The 21,636-nt window shown below is 43.7% G+C and overlaps 2 long non-coding RNA genes across 2 annotated transcripts; one reads left to right on the top strand and one right to left on the bottom strand.

Annotated features, from left to right (window-relative positions):
- The first annotated feature begins 736 nt into the window (after nucleotides 1-736).
- LOC310743813 lies at nucleotides 737-20,552 on the top strand. Its single transcript, XR_014539246.1, has 2 exons — nucleotides 737-850; nucleotides 20,091-20,552. It is a non-coding gene; the product is annotated as an uncharacterized lncRNA (long non-coding RNA).
- LOC310743623 lies at nucleotides 2,544-3,079 on the bottom strand. Its single transcript, XR_014539118.1, has 2 exons — nucleotides 3,024-3,079; nucleotides 2,544-2,909 (listed from the first exon to the last, which is right to left on the bottom strand). It is a non-coding gene; the product is annotated as an uncharacterized lncRNA (long non-coding RNA).
- Nucleotides 20,553-21,636: the final 1,084 nt, after the last annotated feature.

Here is a 21,636-nt window from a genome sequence, read left to right on the forward strand (position 1 = left end):
CCCAGCCAGATGGGCACAGTATAAATAATAAAATTATTATTAATAATAATAATTAATACCCCACCCTTTCATGAAATGGACATCTGACCACCATTGCACTGAGCTGCTGTACTGTAGTGGGAGACGTGGATAATTTGAAAGTAGTCCCTCTCAAGGGTGCAACAAAAATGGCCAGCTAAACTGGCTGAGTTGTCATTCCCTCTCCACAGAGAACAGAAGTTCTTGGAGGCGGTGACGAGGGAATCTTTTTTTTTTAAAATATATTTTATTAATTTTCCATACATTCATACCACATTAACAATTTACAATAAATTTTCAATTTTTTGACTTCCTTCAGCTTCTCTGCCAATCATTCGAATTCTAATTTTTTGAAACACATTTCCAAATTTTTGTATTACCTTTATGCTTACCCCCCTCTTATATTTTGCTTTTTTGCAATATTTCTTGTTCTGTTACAGAGCTTCTTTAAGTGCCACTAACGTTATTTCGTTATCACTTATACATTCCCAATAATCTGCTAGTTTTTTCCAGTCCTCGATGCTGCTTCTTCCTGGCTTTGGTTGTCAGGGGCCAACAGGAAGAAAAAGCATTGTGATGTCACAAAATAAGTATGTTCCGTAGCATGTCAGCCAGTGAACCTTGCTTGCTCCTGCAATTTGCCTGTGGCACAGCCTAAGATGGAGTGATTTTGGACTGTGTGACCTTCCAACCACCGTTTGCAGAACTCATGGGGCTATTCTCTGTGTCACGCTGAAGAGGAAAAAGTGAACGTGCAGTTGCCACTGTGCTGCAGTACAAGCGAATTTTGTTAGCGGTGTGTCATCAGATGCTTCTGAGAGGGACTTGAAAGGTCTGGCTATCATTCATAAATCTTACAGTGTCAAACACGGATGGAGATGTCAGTAAAACCTGCATTAATGTTCAAACTATGATTGTGCTTAAGTGTAGCTAGATAATGGCCTCAAGTCCTCCTTCCTAGTACTTGTTTGACAGGTTGCATTCCAGATTCTTCTTATTGCAAAGCAATAAAACCTAAAGGGTTTTTGGGGGGTGATTATTTATTACAAGAACAATACTAACTTCTTCTTCTTCTTCTTCTTCTTCTTATTATTATTATTATTAATTTTATTAGATTTCTTTCCTGCTCATTATCATAAGGTCCCAGGGTGAGATAGAGCAACCTAAAAATATATTAAAATGTAGGAAATAACAAAATAGTAAAATTAAAAGCAGCTGTTGTGTGTAAGACAGCCTTCTGAGACAAGGATGATAGCAGATGTGCCAGCGGGGCCTTATCTGTGGTGGTGTCCTGCATGTGGAATTTCCTGTCCCTTCATTTGTGTTCTGCCAATCATTAAATAAGGGACGCGGGTGGCGCAGTGGTCTAAAACACTGAGCCTAGGACTTGCTGATCAGAAGGTCAGAGGTTCAAATACCCACAATGGGGTGAGCTCTCGTTGCTTGGTCCCAGCTCCTGCCAACTTAGAAGTTCGAAAACACAAAGTGCAAGTAGATAAATAGGTACCGCTCTGGCGGGAAGGTAAATGGCGTTTCCGTGCACTGCTCTGGTACGCCAAAAATGGCTTAGTTATGCTGGCCACATGACCTGGAAAAACTGTCTGAGGACAAATGTCAGCTCCCTCAGCCAGTAAAGCGAGATGAGCACCTCAACTCCAGAGTTGTTCGTGACTGGACTTAACTGTCAGTGGTCCTTTACCTTTACCTTTAATCATTAAATACAGTATTTTTTGCTCTATGACTCACTTTTTCCCTCCTAAAAAGTAAGGGGAAATGTGTGTGCGTCTTACGGAGCGAATGCAGGTTGCGCAGCTATTCCAGAAGCCAGAACAGCAAGAGGGATTGCTGCTTTCACTGCGCAGCGATCCCTCTTGCTGTTCTGGCTTCTGAGATTCAGAATATTTTTTTTCTTGTTTTACTCCTCCAAAAACTAGGTGTGTCTTGTGGTCTGGTGCGTCTTATAGAGCGAAAAATACGGTACTTTTGTTTTGAAAGAAGCTTCTGGATTTGGATAAATGCTTGACTTATCAGGTTGCTTTTTGTGTTTTTGCTGCTTTTTCCATTTTATTATTTGTGTTTTAATGGATGGATCATTGCTTTTTATCTCTCTTTTTTTAATTTCCAAGTTGCTTTGAGAAACTCCTCTGGGAGGAGTGGAAGTGGGGCATTTAAAATAACAAAGAAATGTCCACTCAGAAGTAAATCCCAGCATGGCCTCACTCCAGCATAGAATGGGGCTATAGGATTGTAGCCATAGCTACTACCTGCACCAATATTAGCACTGTTTTGATTTGATTAGGTTTTTGTTTTAAACACATTTTGTAGCAATTTCTGCCAATGAAGTTTTTAAAAACATTTTTCACAATTTAGCATGCAATATTAGTTTCACAATTCTTACCTCAATTACCTATGCCAGTGAGCCTGGTATCTCAATTCATTTTCATTAAGGCTCTTATGTTTCCCTTTGCATTCTTATTCTGAAGGTGAAAGACATTCTGAAGAATAAAACTGCACTCTAGACCTGATGAGTCACAACTGGATGAATCTTTCCATCTGTTTCATAGCCCCTCGGCTGTAAATAAGTGTTTCACGTGTTCCCCTCTCCCCGCTCCTGAACTTCCCCAGGTCTCATCACCCACTCTGTATCTCTACTTGTCCATTTCTTTGGGTCAGACTGGCTGCAGCTTGGGAGATGTTGCTTCAGCCATGATTCAACTCAGACTGGGGTCTTCTACAGGAGCTGGAGGCCTCCCTTCCTGGCCCTCAGCCTCATCATGATTTGAGCAAGGACTTCCAAGAGCTTTGCCCTCCTTCTGAGTAGCCTCATGGGCAGCTAGCCAGGCCTTTTGGTGAAGTTCTTGCCTGGCTCTCTATCTCCTCTGCTCCTGTGGCTGTAGGGACGCAGAAACCAGCCAGGAACCCCAACACTGTATGTAAAACAAAGCAAACAGAGCAGCTTCATGTGAGTAAAGGTGACAACCAAGTTCTTTGAGTGAGGTCCTCACCTGGGAGCTCTCTGAGAACAAACCACCAGGAGTTCTGAGGGCTGCTGGAACCAGAGGTGGCAATTGGTTTGTGACACGGAGCCCATTCTAGAATGTTCCAGATAGAAGAAACTGGTCGGAGAAAGGGCAGGGAATGATATCATCAAACAGGGTGTGTGTGAAGGCTGACTTCGTTTAGAACCCAGAAGAGGGGAGGGAGAGACCAGTTTGGAGCTCTGGAGAAGACCTTTTGGGGGTGTACTTCTCTGTGACACGATGTGGGACTGTGGATTTTGCTGTTTGTAGGAGTTACAGTGTCTGTTTTCATATCTGCTCAATCTGTAAATATTACAAAAATGCCTCAAGGGTGACATCCAGTCATACTCAGAGTAGACCCTGAGCTAAAAGTTACTGAAGACCATTGGTTTCAATAGGTCAAAATTGCTTGGCTGGATATTATCCTTAGTCTCTAGAGATCCCTTGTTCCAGAGGGAACCAAACCTTGGCAAATATCGTACCCCTACTATTTTCACACGATTCAGGGAACTGAGGCATTTGTTAACAATATGAATACTATTCCCCCACCCCCATAATCTCACACTCTCCAACCTATTTCAGGACTGAGCTGTTGTGTGTTCAGACCCAGAGACCTCCCCCCTAAATAAACACACATTTGACTCAAATTTTAGTTTTGGTTTTTGGCAGAATTTAGGCCACAACTTTATTGATTACAGAAAAGTGAGTGGTTGCATAGACTCTGCTTCGACTAGCTCCCTGCACCCTTGCAGGTAGCGCTGACCTAGGGCTCCAGCGTAGGTCAGCCAAGGGTGAACACCTGAGGTAGGTGAAAAGCCTCTGTTCACTCCCCAGATGCTCCCCTGGACTCAGGCACAGGGGGTTGACCAAACCAAGTTGAGTCCCTGAATTCCTTTAACGGAATACCCTTCACATAGGGACGGCGAGACTGTTCCCCATCCCTATCACCTGAACCAGTGCCTATCCGCAACCTTACAAGTTGTGACAATTTGCTACGCGGCAGGTGAAACCCAAATGGCAACAGCCAATCAGCCAAGTGGGAAAATTCCTGCCGTGCCCCTGTCCCAATGACAGATGACACACAACGGCATAGCAAGGTCAATCGCAAAATGCCCTAAAAGTAGGGAGAGGTGGGCGGGTGTTCTGATGCACGAGCCGAAAGAGGAAGCTCTGGGTCACGTGCATAGGTATATATAGGTCCCTCAATCTGTTTAGACTGCACCCCATTGGCCAGATTAAACCCAGCAACGAGGGGCCTACCAATCAGGTGGTGTGGCTGTCCAATATACCCACCCACAACCAGGAGGTCAGTCTCCAGGTCTCACAGCAACACGTGCCCTCTTTTAGGGAGGGCCCGATTTAAAAATGATGATAGAAGCACTCGTGTGGAATGAGCTCAGAGAGGTAGTGTTGTTCTGTTGTAGCAGAACAACAGCATCAGAGTTGTGTGACACTATAGAAACTATTAATAATGTGGCATAAATAGGTAAAGGTAAAGGGACCCCTGACCATCAGAGGTCCAGTCGAGGACGACTCTGGGGTTGCGGCGCTCATCTCGCTTTATTGGCCGAGGGAGCCGGCGTACAGCTTCCGGGTCATGTGGCCAGCATGACTAAGCCGCTTCTGGCAAACCAGAGCAGCACACGGAAACGCCATTTACCTTCCTGCTGGAGTGGTATCTATTTATCTATTTGCACTTTGACGTGCTTTCAAACTGCTAGGTTGGCAGGAACAGGGACCGAGCAACGGGAGCTCACTCCGTCACGGGGATTTGAACCGCTGACCTTCTGATCGGCAAGTCCTAGGCTCTGTGGTTTAACCCACAGCGCCACCCATTTCCTGTGGCATAAATAGTGTTGGACTAAAACTTCCATCACCCCTGATGGCTGGGGTAGTTAGGAGTCTGACAATATCTGTAGGAGCACAGGATCCTCATCTCTAGGACTACTTCATTCGATGCACACACTTAAGTAGCAATATTCCATTTCGGGATGGTGCTTCTGTGAGAGTTTTTTTAAGGGGGATTTCTCTCCCCCCCCCCCCCCGAGCATTTAACACACAAGTATAAGCAACTCACTTTAGGGTTCTCTTTTTGCATGGTTGAGCAAAAAAATCCAAATCATATGGGTTTATTCACCTCAGTGAATTTTAATAAATGTGGCACTTACAATATGTTAATGCGGAGCCAGCATAAGCAGTGCTCCAGGCAGAAGTAGTTTTAAGGAATTGCAGGTGTTGTGGGTCTTTTTGTTTGAAGTCTCCCGGCTCCCCAGCTTGCCAGGAACATGTGTTGCATATTAACAACTTGTATCTATGATTGTCAGCAAATTGCATAATTGGTTCACTATGCCTGAGATAGAACTGTAATCATGAACAAGTGATTGGACATATGAAAAATGTGAACTAAAACAAAAAACAAAAAACTCCAAACACAATACATTTTAGTATATGACTGTTTACATTATTTCAAACGGCTTTTTAATTACAGATAGGTAGCCGTGTTGGTCTGCCATAGTCAAAACAAAAATTTTTTTTTCCTTCCAGTAGCACCTTAAAGACCAACTAAGTTATTAGTTCTTGGTATGAGCTTTCATGTGCATGCACACTTCTTCAGATACACAAATTTAAAAAAAAAAAATGTTTTGCTTTTTAATTGTGCTTTTTCTTTTTAAAATTTTTTTAAATTGTTTTTATGTGAGGGGTTTTTTTGGGGGGTGGGTTAATCAGCTGTTTCTTTTTATATTTTGATTATGTATTTTGTGGTTCTATATTGTAATTTTATCTTGTGAAGCACCCTGAGACATGCAGGTATAGGGTGATACATAAATTTAATTAATAATAATAATTACTTTAAGTAACAGAATAAATTGTATAGGAGATAGGACAAGGGATCAAGCCCCTCACAAGAAATACCTTGTTATTTTACTTAGCAAAGAACATGTCTACTTAAAGCATTGAAAGTGTTGTCTTGAGACTGAATAGCTGACTGCCTATTCCCCTCCTCACATCCAGCCCTATATTTCTATGAATTCATTGCTTGTATTTTCCTGTCTGGGACTCTGAAGTGGATAGTCGTGATTTTCCCCACTGTACAGATACATTTGCAACATCCTATATACCGTATTTTTCGCCCCATAGGGCGCACCGGCCCATAGGCCGCACCTAGTTTTGGCGGGATGAGGAAATAAAGAAAAAAAATTATTTCCCCCCCAGGCGCAGGGCTGGGGCGGGTGAAGCCCGAGCTTCCCCCACCCCAGCCCCCAGAACAGGCTGCTATCCGCAAGCCTAGGGAGCCCGGTGGGAAGTCGCGGTGGTCTCCCCAGGCTTGCGGATATCTTCCCGAAGCCCGGGGCGCGTGGCTCAGCGCGCCCCAGGCTTCGGGATGCAGGCAGCTCCCACTGCCAGCCTCCAAAGCAGGTCCGGGAACAGCAGGAAGGCGGCGCTCCGCCTCCGCACTGTCCCCCGAGCTTGTGGGGCTGGCAGTGGGGAGAAGCACGCTTCTCCCCACCGCCAGCCTCCAAACCAGGTCAGGTTTGGAGGCTGCTATCCGCAAGCCTTGGGAGCCCGACTAGAGCTCCAGCGGAGCTCCCAAGGCTTGCGGATAGCTTCCTGAAGCCTGGAGAGCGAGAGGGGTCTGTGCGCACCGAGCCCTCTCACTCTCCACGCTTCAGTGAAAGCCTGCATTCGCCCCAAAGGACGCACACACATTTCCCCTTCATTTTTGGAGGGGGGAAAGTGTGTCCTATAGGGCGAAAAATACGGTACATAGGACCTTGTGCAGATGTTCTGATCAATGGACAGGACTCAGCTAACAAGTTCCACCAGCCTAATGGGGTTTTCCCCTCTCTTCTTGCCCTATGTCCCCACATGCCTTCCACAGTTGGCTCTGTGTGGTGGGGCGGAGAGGAGAGATTGTTTCATCTGGCACCTTGAGAAGCTCGAGGTGATGGAACAATTGCCATAGCGCTACACTGAATTTCTTTCAATATTTGGATGTCAGGTACATGGAGAATTTTAATGGGCATCATACAAGTCACTGCTGCCAATCGTAATGATAAATAAGTAGGATAACAACAACAATGCTAATTTTTAACAAAATTAAAGAAATAATTCAGAGTCACCTTAGTGGCCATATTCACTATGGTTTGCTCAGAAACGGAGTCTATGTACAGTGGTACCTTGTTTCTGGAACTTAATCCATTCTGGGAGTCCATACGTCTCCCGAAACTGTTCAAAAACCAAGGTGCAGCTTCCGATTGGCTGCAAGAGCTTCCTGCACTCAAATGGAAGCTTCGTTGGATGTCTGGCTTCTGAAAAATGTTCGCAAACTGGAACAGTTACTTCTGGGTTTGCGGTGTTCGGTAGCTGATTTGTTTGACAACCTCAGCCGTTCGAGAAACAAGGTACCACTGTATCTTGAACAAAGTGCCCCTGATGCATTTGCAGGTGCACTCAACAGCTAGTGACCTAGATGCGGTGCACATCCTGCTGGCATCCAGTGACCTATCCAGCTCATTGAATGAGGCCCATAATTCGGTGGCTTAAGAGCTTGTCGATTTTGCATATGATTTAGGCCTGCTGGTGAAGGTGAGAAAAGTGACAGCAGCATTTTCTAGTGTTCTGAATTTCAAATCAAGTAAAGATGTAGATGAGAAGCCAGATACATATGTGCATATGTTCTAGATGCACATATGAAAGATGGAGTTGCCATATTTCAAATAGTAAAAGCCCCGAAAGTTGTTGAGCCAAAAAGAGAGAGAAGACTTGCCTTACTCGTAGATTCAGGAAAAACTGAAACCTTTCAGAAATTCCCCCCGGATGTCAATTCTGCCTTTGAAATCCTGGTAATGTCTGGGAAAATCCAGACGTATGGCAGCCCTAGGAAAAATTGCTTCCATTCATGTATTACCCTTCGATCCAGCAACCTTGGGACCTCTTTATAGGGCTACCCCATGTGGCCAACCATTGAAATACAGGTGGCGGTCATCTCAGTTTCTGATCAGACTCTGCCCACTAAGGCTGGCTATAGGATCCTTCTAGGAAGGAAGGCATATAGAGAGAGGGTTTTCTACTCCCATTCTTCCTGGGTTGAGCAATGAGGTGTCCCTGAGCTCCGCTATGTTCCTGTATCCTTGGAAATTTGCTTAATTCTGGTTTTTGATTTGGTCGTTGTTCCCACCTGGTTCTTTGCTCCTGACCACTGGCTTGTTCTTTGTTCCTAAATCACGGAATCTGCTGCCTGCTACCCAGCCCTGATACATTTGCAGGAGCACAAAGGCTAATCTTTAATGCATTGAATGCAAGTGAAGATAAGAGTGCTGGCCAAGGTGGATAGTCGAACCTTAATCTTATGTCTCTCTTCTTCAGCAAGTACTTGCCTTGTTTATGTTCCTCGTTTATGTGAGAGTCCTGAAAGAAGGGACCTCGTGGAATGATTCTTAGTTTGGTCTCATTAAGTTGCTTTGTAGCCCTTGTTCGTTTCAATTATGTAACGTGCTTGCTTTATTGATCTGTGACCGTATAATTAATTCACAAGTGAGACATTCAGCAGCTGCGTAGAAAATCTGCCTGCGTTTGTATTGCTAGTTGTGGCAAAATTGCTTGTTATGCTGGGGTGTAGGAGAAAGGCACAAAACTAGCTAGATTAATTGGAGAACCAACTCCAGAAACTTGTACTTTTATACAGAACTGTGCTTTAGATACAAAATACCTTGACATTAGTTTCCAACTGGTCTTCTAGAGTATTGTGAGGCTATAAGCCCTGTGTGTAGAAGAATACAATAATAGTACCATGCCAAGGCTTGGAGGCAGGGTCTATTATTATTATTATTATTATTATTATTATTATTATTATTATTATTATTATATTTTACTCTTTTTTCCATATAGAAAGTTACATTTGTTACTCAATAATTATATTCCAATTCAAAAGAACTAGTGCATTCTCTCTCACCCAACACCAATGTTTAAAACCCAAAATTACATATAATTTTAAGGTTTTGTCTTACCTCTAACATTTTCCTTAATATATTCTGCTGTTTTCTTACATTTCTCGCTGTGGGTCTTTGTAAATGGGAAATAACTTTTAATATAGACCAGAAAGGGTGGAGAGGATGAAATAGCTGCTGAGGGATACTGATCACTTTGTGATTTATAAGGTGGCTCTCTATCTTCCTGGCAGCTAGGAAGAATAGGAAGAAAGAACTGGATGGGCTAGCAATCAATTGCAAAGGGGACTCTGAGAATTACTTTTTATTCCGTACAATAAGAAATAAGAAATTTTGTTGGATCTGACCATGGTTTTACTGCATATGTAGCGACCGCTGTTTTTTTTTATTCTTTCTTTTTTCCTTCTTTGGATGTTGCCATGGCCTTTGGCTAATGCAATAAAAATAGTTACTGTTATAAACTACAGTGGTACCTCGGGTTACATATGCTTCAGGTTACATACGCTTCAGGTTACAGACTCCACTAACCCAGAAATAGTACCTCGGGTTAAGAACTTTGCTTCAGGATGAGAACAGAAATTGTGCTCTGGCGGCAGCGGGAGGCCCCATTAGCGAAAGTGGTGCTTCAGGTTAAGAACAGTTTCAGGTTAAGAACGGACCTCCAGAATGAATTAAGTTCTTAACCTGAGGTACCACTGTAGAAAGGGTTTCCAGTCTTCTTTAGAAGATTTGAAATTTGTACCTTTTATCAGTGCCATCAATTTTGCCATATCTGCATATTCCACGATTTTCATCAACCATTCTTCCTTTGAGTGTGTTCTCTCCTCCTTCCATTTCTGGGCCTAGAGAATCCTTGCTGCTGTAGTCACATGTATAATAAATGCCATTAGGCTATATTTGGGATTTCATAGTCTAGTATCACCATCAGGAAGGTTTCTGGCCTCATGGGAAAAGTCGCTTAATTCCACCCCCCCTTAATTTTATTAAGGTCCATGTGATGGACCTTCTTGCAGGTTCATCACATACGATAGAATGACCCCTCAGAGGCACGGTCAATTTTAGGAGTATTGTAATAATAATTAAAATCATGCATTTGTACAATGCTTCGAACGTACAGGAGAGATTTTGTTCCCTAGGTTGGTGATAGGGACTTGTGGGCTTCCCAATGATGCTGGACTACAATTCCCATCATCCTTAACTGTTGGCTATGCTGCTGGGACAAACGGGAGTTGGAGAATTTGAAGGTCCAGAAGTCTCCCATCTCTACACTTGACATTTTTATTTCGACACGCTTATAAGTTTTAGTGGTGGGGCTTTGAATTACCATATTGGCTGCTGGCGTCACAGTTTTCTGTTTGGATTGTTTTCTTCCTTGCTTTAAGATTTTAATTTTATTTTTTTTACATTAGTCCTGATGGAAAACCAGGACATGGAGAACTGATAGCTCAACTCAGTTGGGCTCTTCCTATGCAATGGGATATAAATCTTAAAAATTGGGGATATTTAGATAGATGCGGCCTCTAGTTACATGAATCCAGATATTTTGAAAGTTTGTTGTTGTTTAGTCATTTAGTCGTGTCCGACTCTTCGTGACCCCATGGACCAGAGCATGCCAGGCACTCCTGTCTTCCACTGCCTCCCACAGTTTGGTCAAACTCATGCTGGTAGCTTCGAGAACAGTATCCAACCATCTCGTCCTCTGTCGTCCCCTTCTCCTTGTGCCCTCAATCTTTCCCAACATCAGGGTCTTTTCCAGGGAGTCTTCTCTTCTCATGAGGTGTCCAAAGTATTAGAGTCTCAGCTTCACGATCTGTCCTTCCAGTGAGCACTCAGGGCTGATTTCCTTCAGAATGGATAGGTTTGATCTTCTTGCAGTCCATGGGACTCTCAGGAGTCTCCTCCAGCACCATAATTCAAAAGCATCAATTCTTCAGCGATCAGCCTTCTTTATGGTCCAGCTCTCACTTTCGTACATCACTACTGGGAAAACCATAGCTTTAACTATATAGACCTTTGTTGGCAAGGTGATGTCTCTGCTTTTTAAGATGCTGTCTAGGTTTGTCATTGCTTTTCTCCCACTTCCAAATTCTCTTGGCCATGCTGAGAGCAGGTTTCCATGAAGGTCCTGGGAGCTGAAGAGATTATTTGCTTTGCGGTAGAACACCAATAAAATGAGATAAAAAATTAGCAGCAAAGGGCGGTGCCAGGAAAATGGAGGCAATATGTCTAGGCAGAGCAATGACATTAGGGGAAGGCAGTAAACAGACACTATGATTCCCTCATGGAGGTGAGAATGGGAAGTTCAAACATGATAATTAAAAGCTAAAGAGAAAGCGGTGGAATAATTGGAAGCAATTATTTTTCAGCAAAGCGCCATTTGGGCTCTCTGAAAGAACGGATAATCAGACAGATAATTTCCACTGTACTAAGCAGCTATTAAGTGGAGCAAAACCAATACTCTTTTTTTCTTGCTTTATCAGTACATTATGTCAGAAAAAAAGCCTTAAAGCATCTCTCTCTCTCCCCCCTGAGAAAACGGGGTGGGGTAAGGAAAATGAATACTGACTGAAGACTGTAAAGGGTCTGATTTTTCAAAGGAACAAAAGATATGTAGTTCTGTGGTAAGATTCACCAACATTCACATCCTACCCCCCTCGGTTAAAGGTCATTGGTTTGGTTTTCAATTATAAAGTTCAAGTGAGGCAAAGTGAGGCAGCTGTAAAAGTTGTAAAGTTATAAAGACCAAGTATTTCGATAAAGGGCATCATCAGTAGTACCTAAAATGCGTCTGAAGGATTCTGTGAAGGAGATTTTAAAATGTGAGCTTCTCCTACCATGTAATGGGAGCTCTGCCTTGCCTTTTTAATCAAACAAATGATTAAACCCGGCTTTCTGTGGACTATTTCAACCCCCAAATCTAATCAAATGCTGTTTATGGAGTAATATTCGCCTAAGTGAAACTTCAATGTCAAAAGCACGTAACGTTGAGGTATATGGGATTTTGATTTATATACCCTTGGCACATGGGACGGTGTCAATTTGAAAAAAATAAAAGCCTTTTGAATTTAAACTAAAAAGAATTGTTCAAGAGCGGACCAGGGGCAATGTGGGAAGTAGAAAAGCATTATTCGCAAGCTACTTGGGGTGGCGCAATGCTTTCTGCAGCCCAAATATCACATTACAGCAGGTAATGGCCTCTGGCCGAAAGATGCCTTACTGTGTCACATTCTCTGGGTTTTCCCTTGTCCCAGGGTACTAAGCATGCCAGTGCAAGTAGCTAAATAGGTACCACTGTAGCGGGAAGGTAAACGGCGTTTCCATGCACTCTGGTTTCTGTCAGAGTTGCACCAGGAGCGGTTCAGTCCTGCTGGCCACATGACCCGGAAAGCTGCCTGTGGACAAATGCCGGCTCCCTTGGCCTGAAAGCAAGATGAGCACCGCAACCCCATAGTCATCTTAGACTGGACTTTACCATACAGGGATCCTTTACCTTTACCACCAGCAGCTGCCAATGGCATGGAGTAGAGTAAGATGAATCACATGATGTGTCTCTTAAGTATAATGGTTTAATTGATTCTGAAATGAGAATGCCTAAATGTATATTGCAGAAGGTTTAACATTGGGCTCTTCAAAGGGGCTATATTAAAGCCAAGGAGAGCATGTTGAGCTTCTGGTTGCATAAGTTAATAACTAACTAGCTGATTGCTGTTTCTCTGTAGGTAGCATGTGAGGCTTGTAAGAGGTATTGGGTTTCAAAATCTCCATTTTGAAAGTGAGTTGCCTGTGAATCATTAGCTCCCTTACTGAACGGTAAAGGTAAAGCACTCCTGGATGGTTAAGTCCATTTGAAATCGACTATGGCACTCACTTCTGCTTTCAGGCTGAGGGAGTTGGCATTTGTCTGCAGACAGGTTTTCCAGGTCATGTGGCCAGCATGACTAAATGGCTTCCGGAGCAATGGAACACCGTGACAGAAGCCAGAGCGCACGGAAACACTGTACCTATTTATCTATTTGCACTAGTAGGCTTTCAAACTGCTAGGTTGGCAGAAACTGGGACAGAGCAACGGACGCTCACCCCATCGCGCAGATTCGAACCGCCGACCTTCTGATCAGCAAGCCCAAGAGGCTCGGTGGATTAGACCACAGCACCACCCACATCCCTCAAACTCATTGGAGTGAAGGTGTAAAATGAAGCTCTCCTGAAGCAAGAGTGAATAGCCTGCAGGCTGTGGAGAGAGAGAGGGACCTTTGCTTCTAGGTCTGTTTGGATTATTTCACATTTCATAGGCAAGATGCTGAGCCGGCTGTAGATAACACAATATATTGTACAAATATTTGGATGTATTCTGTTTTGTTCTGAAGCTTTCTGCTGGTAAAAAGTTTGAACAATATTTTTTATGGGTCTGGACAATGTTTTATTCCAAAAGAAGTTAGCTCTTATGTTTCCAGTTGCTTCAAACTGGTATCTGCAACAGTGACAATGTTACTTAAATGGAACTAAACCTTAACAGCAGTGGTAGCAGGGAACCTTTGACCCTGCAGATGTTTCTGGACCTAGACCACAACTTCTGTCTCCCCTGACCATTGGTCAACCATATCTGGAGGGCTGCATAAGTTCTCCACTCCTGTCTGGAAGAGAGAAAGGGGAGGATGAGATACAGGAGGTCATTTTTGATAGTAATCCACTATAACATGTGTTTTGGCTCAAAGTCACTGTAATTGTTTGAGGGTATGTGTGTATTTTAATTGCCCCTTTGGGATAGTTGGTAATTGCTGCCTGAACCACTTAGGGTGACTTCTCTCCCTTTTATACAAAGGATGTTAGTCAAGCTGAATCTTGCCTCCAACCTACTTAAGAAAAGAAAACCCCGTGGAACAGCTAAAATGTATAATTTCAGACTTCATGTGTTTGGACACCTTTCATCATAAGGCAGGTGCAGAACAGCAACTGAGACTAATTGTCTTGCAGTTATAATGCTAAAAAATGAGCATGGTTGGAATGGCAGATTATTAATCCAGTTGGCTTCAAAACTCACCGCTACAGATAAAGAGTAAATTAATTAATTTGGCCCGCTAGTGGCCTCTATTCTTTGTGACAGTTCAGTGAATGCTTTCCCCAAAGCTTCCCATATATGTTTAAATTCAAGTGCTTGATTATCCTCTTCCAAAGCAACTACTCTATTCCAAACTTTAAAAGTGGAAAGTGTAATGCTGGTCAACAAAAGAGGTTTAAAGACTGTCTCAAGGCAAATTTTTAAAAATGTAGTATAAACACCAACAATTGGGAAACACTTGCCTGCAAGATCTCCAACTGGAGAAAAGCCTTCACCAAAGGTGTCATGGGCTTTGAAGACGCTCAAAGTCAGGACACAAGGGAGAAACGTGCTAGGAGGAAGGCACACTTGGCAAACCCTCACCGTGATCAATTCCTGCCCAGAAACCAATGTCCCCACTGTGGAAGGATGTGTGGATCCAGAATTGGCCTCCACAGTTACTTACGGACTCGTTGTTAAAACAGCGTTTATGGAAGACAATCTTACTCGGCTACAAGTGATCAGAAGAAGAAGCAGCAGCTTTTGCACCCAGAGCCAATGGTGAGGGCTCAGAGGCAGAGCAAGGTAGGTATGGGCTGCCCGGGTCTCATCCCTGAGGGGGGGGGTGACAAAATCCACCCTGGGTGGATCGCCGCCATGGCAATAGGGCACCCCCCGGGCAGATTGACGCTGTGTCGATCACGCACCCCCGGGTGGATCACCCCACCCCCGTGGGCATGGCATGTGGCCACTCTGGGTGCCCGAGCAGCTAGCTCTGCCACTGTGAGGGCTGTTTTCTTTTCTTTTCTATAAATAATTTGAGAAAAGTTTTCTGATTGCTTTTAGCTTCTTGAAGCAGGGGCCTGGCAGAGGAGAAGGAGACATATGTTTAATTCTTTAAAATGTGCACTATAAGGAACTACAGTGGTACCTCGGATTAAGAACTTAATTGTTTCTGGAGGTCCGTTCTTAACCTGAAACTGTTCTTAACCTGAGGTACCACTTTAGCTAATGGGGCCTCCTGCTGCCGCCACATAATTTCTGTTCTCATCCTGAAGCAAAGTTCTTACCTGAGGTACTATTTCTGGGTTAGCAGAGTCTGTAACCTGAAGCATCTGTAACCCGAGGTACCACTGTACAGATAAAGTCAGAGGCATACCTAGGGGTTGACAAAACTGGCCCCTTCTGGGGGTGCAGGCCTGGTGAGGGGCACAAAAATCATTTCTCAGACGATGGAGTGTATGATGTAAATGTGTGTCATTGCAAAATCAAACACAGGAGAAGCTTCCTGTCCTTCTCGCACAGTGGCACAAAGGTGGGTGTGTAAGTGATTTTTTGGGGGGTGTCCTAGATAAGCAGCTGGATAAAATGCTTTCTTAACAGCACATAAAGTAAAGTAAAGGTAAAGGGACCCCTGACCATTAGGTCCAGTTGTGACCAACTCTGGGGTTGCGGCGCTCATCTCGCTTTATTGGCCGAGGGAGCCAGTACAGCTTCCGGGTCATGTGGCCAGCATGACTAAGCTGCTTCTGGCGAACAAAAGCAGCGCACAGAAACGCTGTTTACCTTCCCACCTGAGCAGTCCCTATTTATCTACTTGCACTTTGATGTGCTTTCGAACTGCTAGGTTGGCAGAAGCTGGGACCGAACAACAGGAGCTCACCCCGTTGTGGGGATTCGAACCGCCAACCTTCTGATCGGCAAATCCTAGGCTCTGTGGTTTAACCCACAGCACCACCCACATCCCCAAACAGCACATACTTCTCAGCATATAATTAACCTGTGTTACAAAAGTGTGACCACAAGTATAGAAGACCTCTCAAATGGTCTTTTAAAGAGTGAGCACATTGGTCCTTTCATCGCATGAACCTCTTGTGTTCTGCCTCTCTAACATATATGTATATTTGGAAAAAGAAAATATGAAAGTGCTTAAGAGTTGGTTTATGGATAGATGATTGAGAATTAAAAAATGTTTAGAATTTATTTATTTTAATCAAGTCCCCCATTTTTTTTAATGAAGGTCTTCTCTTGGCAATGTGGATAGTAAAATAGACTAAATTAAAACATCCACTACAACAGCTTTAATAGACAAAGCCATAAATCAATAAGACAAACCCTGCAATAGTACAAGGATAAAATTGAACCATAAAATCCTAAATAGGCAGACACAAATCAAAAACCTAGCAACTGGTCCAACAAAACTCAGCCAAACTACAGATGCTTTAAAAGGCCCGGCCAAATGGCCATTATTCTGCAGAGACCAGCATCAGTGATGTTAAAGGATATTATATCAAAAAGTCCCTTTGCCCAGCTCCAACAATGCATTGAAGCTGCTGCTTCCAACAAATTAAAACACCAAATATTAAAAACTTCCCAATTCCGGGCTGGCTTCAGATGTCTTCTAAAAGTCAGATAGTTATTTATTTCCTTGACATCTGGTGGGAGGGCGTTCCACAGGGTGGGCACCACTACCAAGAAGGCCCTTTGCCTGCTTCCCTGTAACCTCACTTCTCGCAGGGAGGGAACCACCAGAAGGCCCTCGGCGCTGGACCTCAGTGTCCAGGCTGAACGATGAGGGTGGAGACGCTCCTTCAGGTATACTGCACCAAGGCTGTTTAGGGCTTTAAAGGTCTATAAAGCAGTTTTGTGCCAGACTGGGTGTGTGGACTGTGTGGAGGTGTCCCTCCATCTTATCCCACCAGCCTTTGTAGGGTAATCCCTCCTCCCCGGTTCTGCTAGCACATCACTCTGCTGGGGTGGGGCTCCCCCTTTCATCTGTTGAATGGCCAGGTAGACAGAAGCTCTGCAAGAGGGAACCCCACCAGTAACAACCAGTTGGAAGCTTTGAAATGGGGTGTTCAAGCGGATGAGCTGAGCTGGCTCAAGAGCCATTGGATTCTAAGCTGGTCCCACTGCTTCCGTGAGATTGCATTAAGGCCACATTTGCAACATACATTTAAAGCAGGTTTATACTATTTTAGCAGTCACAGCCTCCCTCAAAGAATTCTGGGAACAGGAGTTTGGTAAGGATGCTAAGAATTATTAGGAAATGCTTATCATACCCTCCAACATTTTCCCGATGGAAATAGGGATCCCCTATATAATAACAACAATAATTTTATTATTTATACCCCACCCATCTGACTGGCTTGCTTCCTGCATATATAAAACCATTAAAAAAACCATTGGACATTAAAAAAAAAAATTAAAAGGCTATACAGGGCAGCTTTCAGGTTGTATGGTTACTTATCTCCTTGGCTCGGGGGTCACATAACATAGGGCTGCCATACAACCTGATTTTCTGAAAATGGCGTCCTGGATTATTTTTTGGAAATCAGGCAAATGACCTAGAAAACCGGCAACGGGTGTTAAATTGTGTCAAAAATGCCCAGAAAAGCTCCATACCTTGAAAATTCTTGTAGCTTTTACTAGAAAAAGCTCAACAACTTTGGGTTTTGTCTAAAAAAAAAAAAGCTCAACAGCCTTTGGGTTTTCCTTTAGAAACCTCAACAATATTGAGGTCTTTCTGTCCTAGTTTTTACTTTTTGAAATATGGCAACCCTAGCCTAACTTCCATACCCTCCAACATTTCTCTGGTGAAAATAGGGATGTCCTAAGGAAAAGGGAGACATTCTGGGATCAAATCAGAAACTGGGACGGCTTCTGTAAATCCGGGACTGTCCCTGGAAAACAAGGACACTTGGAGAGTCTGCCGTATTCCCCTCTGAGAGTTAACAATTCACTGAGTGGTTTGCTAATCAACCCTTCTTCCCAAGGAACTCTGGAAATGTATGGAGTAATCACTGGGAGGCTGATTCAGTGATTTGATTGCTCTCCTTCCCACTCTGTCCTGGCTGGCATAAGCAGCAGGGCTACAGATGCACCAATGGTCTCCAAACTCCATTAAGCTCCACAGCGCAGCAACTGGGGTTTGCATTGCATCCTAATTCATTAACGCACCAGACCACTTCATCATCCTGAACCACAATTGTTTATTAGTTAAATGCTACCTAAATGATGGCCAGCTTTGATGCTTCCCAGATTTATGACCATACATTGAACACTTCTCTTCCTTCCAGTAGCTAAATATTGCCTTCCACTTGCTAATATGCAATTTTAGCTTCTTCCTTTCAAATGATTTATCCCGAGCAAGGCTGAAATAAGTTAGAAGTTAACAATAATTCGAATGCAAGTGTTATTAAACTGAGAGATGCCTTGCGCAGTGACTTTCCTCTAGGTTCATTTCCCTGTTTAATAGACTTGAACTCGGCTAAAGTAGCTGTAAAATGCCTACCTTGGTGCACATTTTCTCATTGATTCGTCTCATCTTACCATAATATGCCAGAGACGACGTCTAAATGGATGGGAAACACTGAGATATTTGTGCCTGCTTAATGCTCATTTTGGAAGAGGAATTAAGCAGACCAGGAGCAATCGGGAGATCCATCAGCAAAGTTTCGGCAGGAGCAAAGCTTGTTATAAACCATCCAGCTGTTGAAAATGGAAAAATAAGAGTATGAAATAAGATTCTGTGCTGCGTTCATACCTCCAGATCTTCTCCACCATCTTCTCCTATCCCTTTTCCCACAGAGATAGTGTACCACAGGCATTGATAACTTTGAGCTGATTACTATGAACAATTCCTTCCCCTGTGGTGGTTTCAACTCTCCAGTCTGAAGAGTGGAGTTCTACTGCCAACACTGGGTGAACCTAAGATGAGTAGGAAGGAAGAAGGGCTACATTAATGGGAACTTCCCCATTGCTCTAGTTTATAAGCACTCCCTTCAGTGCAGGAAGGCACACCACACCTTGCTATCTAAATGATGGCCAACTTTGTGTGTGATGAAATGATGGCCCTGTGGTCTAAACCTTTGAGCCTCTTGGGCTTGCTGATCAGAAGGTCGGCGGTTCGAATCCTGGTGGTGGGGTGAGCTCCTGTTGCTCTGTCCCAGCTCCTGCCAACCTAGCAGTTCAAAAGCACACCAGTGCAAATAGATAAACAGGTACCTCCATGGCGGGAAGGTAAACGATGTTTTCGTGTGCTCTGGTTCCCGTCAATGTGTCCCGTTGCACCAGAAGTGGTTTAGTCCTGCTGGCCACATGACCTGGAAAGCTGTCTGTGGACAAACACCGGCTCCCTCAGCCTGAAAAGTGAGATGAGCACCGCAACCCCATAGTCACCTTGACTGGGCTTAACCATCCAGGGGTCCTTTATCTTTTACCTTTACCTTTCATTTATTTGACTGCAAATATACCTCTTACGATGGGAGGCAGGAGATTTTTGGAGATAGCAGCAGCGGAACCAAAATAGAAATCTGGCAGGGAGGAACAAAAGTACATTTCTAGATAAGTTAGCAGTGAAAGCAAAATAACAGTATGACATTAATGGCCAGATTTTTTTTTTTTTTGTGGGGGAAGCAAGTGGGAGGGCAGGCTCCTTGTTTGGGGAGACACTTGCCCCTCTGCCCCCATTTTGCTGCCACCTATGGATCTGTCATTCATATTGTTGCATCTGCTCTTTCACATTAATAGCCTCACCCTGGATTCAGTTTCTTGGTCATCCTGGAGTGTGATAGAATCTTGAAGCCCGCCTCCTGGAATATACAAGTGGGACCTGCCATGAAATGTAATGTTGCACCACATTCTTGCCTTGTAACTGGAGTGCTTCTCTTCAGGGTTCTAGCCTGCCAGATGCCTGGAGCATCATCCGTGGTACCATAAATTGCAAAGGGCTCAAGAAGACCCTTTCACTCTCCCTTCTCTAATCCCACCCCATCCCCATTTTCCATCCCCCCCATCCCCAACTTGCACTCCTCTTTATGTGGCTCCACTCCCATTTCCTCCCCCCCTTTTTTGCATTTAATCTTTATTGATTTTAAATATTTCATCCATTCATCACAAGAATAAAAAAGAAAAAAACACATCAAATACAAAGAAAATGTTACATATAAGATAAAGTTCTTCCATATGCTGAGACTTCCATCTTCCTCAGCATGGGTCCTTTGTTTCCTGGTTAACTGCATATTGTATGGCATTTAACTTATCACAAATTATCTATAATCTTTGTAGCATATAGTTGTCGGAACCTGTGTTCGACCGAGCGACTCCTCCGGTCGAGCCTTCGTTCTCTCCTCCGACGATAATTAACGACCTGAGCCTCTGATAAGGCTCCAAGCACGTTCCTATTCAGCAGAGTTTCAAAGCAGCAGAAGTGACGAGATTTATGAGCTACATCGCTAAGCTTTATTTCTAGCTACGCAGACAGAAAAGAAAACATCCTCTCTCTGTGAAAGACAGAGAGCAACTGGAACAAAGGAACAGGAAACCAGTAAACATCACATCCATCTCCTGTCTCCCGTGAGACTTCCAACAGTATGGAATCTCTGGAATGTAAACAGAGTCTTGTGACTCCAAGCACTACACAGTGGCAACACACAGAAACCAACATCATTATGGCAGAAGTTAATCAAAGCACGTCAAAGATTTCATATGGGAACAATGTTCTTTTAAATATAATCTGTATATATCCCATTCTTTGTTGAACTTTTGGTCTGTCTGGTTCCTAATTTTCCCTGTCATCTTTGCCAGTTCCACATAATCAAATAATTTTGCCTGCCATTCCAATTTAGTTAGTATTTTATCTCCTTTCCACCATTTGGCTATCAGCATTCTCACGGCAGTGGTTGCATACATAAATACGCTCCTCAATTCCTTCTGAATGTCTGCAGCCATGATACCTTAAAGGAAGGCTTCTGGGGGTTTTTGATGAAAGTTAATTTAAACATTTTTTTTAGCTCCTTAGAAATCATTTCCCAAAAGTTCATTATCTTTTTACATTTCCACCACATGTGATACTTTGTTCCCTTCTTTTTCGTTTTTAATATTGCATTCTACTGGGTACGTTGGCTTCTGCCTGAGCATTGAGATACCTCTTGTTTCTCAGAGAGCCTTCAATCCTGTTCAGTGTCCAGCCAGTTCACTATTATCTTTTGTGTTTCTACTGTAAAGCATTAAATGGTGATGATCTTGCATTTGCCAGTTCATAAAAATTCCATCTGGTGTCATGGAATTTTGTTTTGAGTAGCGAGGCCTCTAAAGCCTTGGCAGAAAATGCTGAGGAGTTGGTTGCTTATCATGTTTTTGACACCTTCTTTATGAATGTTTTAAGGGACGCGGGTGGCGCTGTGGGTAAAACCTCAGTGCCTAGGACTTGCCGATCGTATGGTCGGCGGTTCGAATCCCCGCGGCAGGGTGAGCTCCTGCCTTTCGGTCCCAGCTCCTGCCCACCTAGCAGTTCGAAAGCACCCCTAAGTGCAAGTAGATAAATAGGTACCGCTTTATAGCGGGAAGGTAAATGGCGTTTCCGTGTGCTGCGCTGGTGCTGGCTCGCCAGAGCAGCTTCGTCACGCTGGCCATGTGACCCGGAAGTGTCTCCGGACAGCGCTGGCTCCCGGCCTCTTAAGTAAGATGAGCGCACAACCCTAGAGTCGGACAAGACTGGCCCGTACGGGCAGGGGTACCTTTACCTTTACCTTATGAATGTTTTTATTTAAGTGCATGGAAAACATGAATTATTAGACCCTTGTAACCTCAACTAAATGCACAAATCTCTGTA

This window comes from Podarcis filfolensis, assembly GCF_964270895.1.
Source record: "Podarcis filfolensis genome assembly, chromosome: 1".
NCBI lineage: Eukaryota > Metazoa > Chordata > Lepidosauria > Squamata > Lacertidae > Podarcis > Podarcis filfolensis.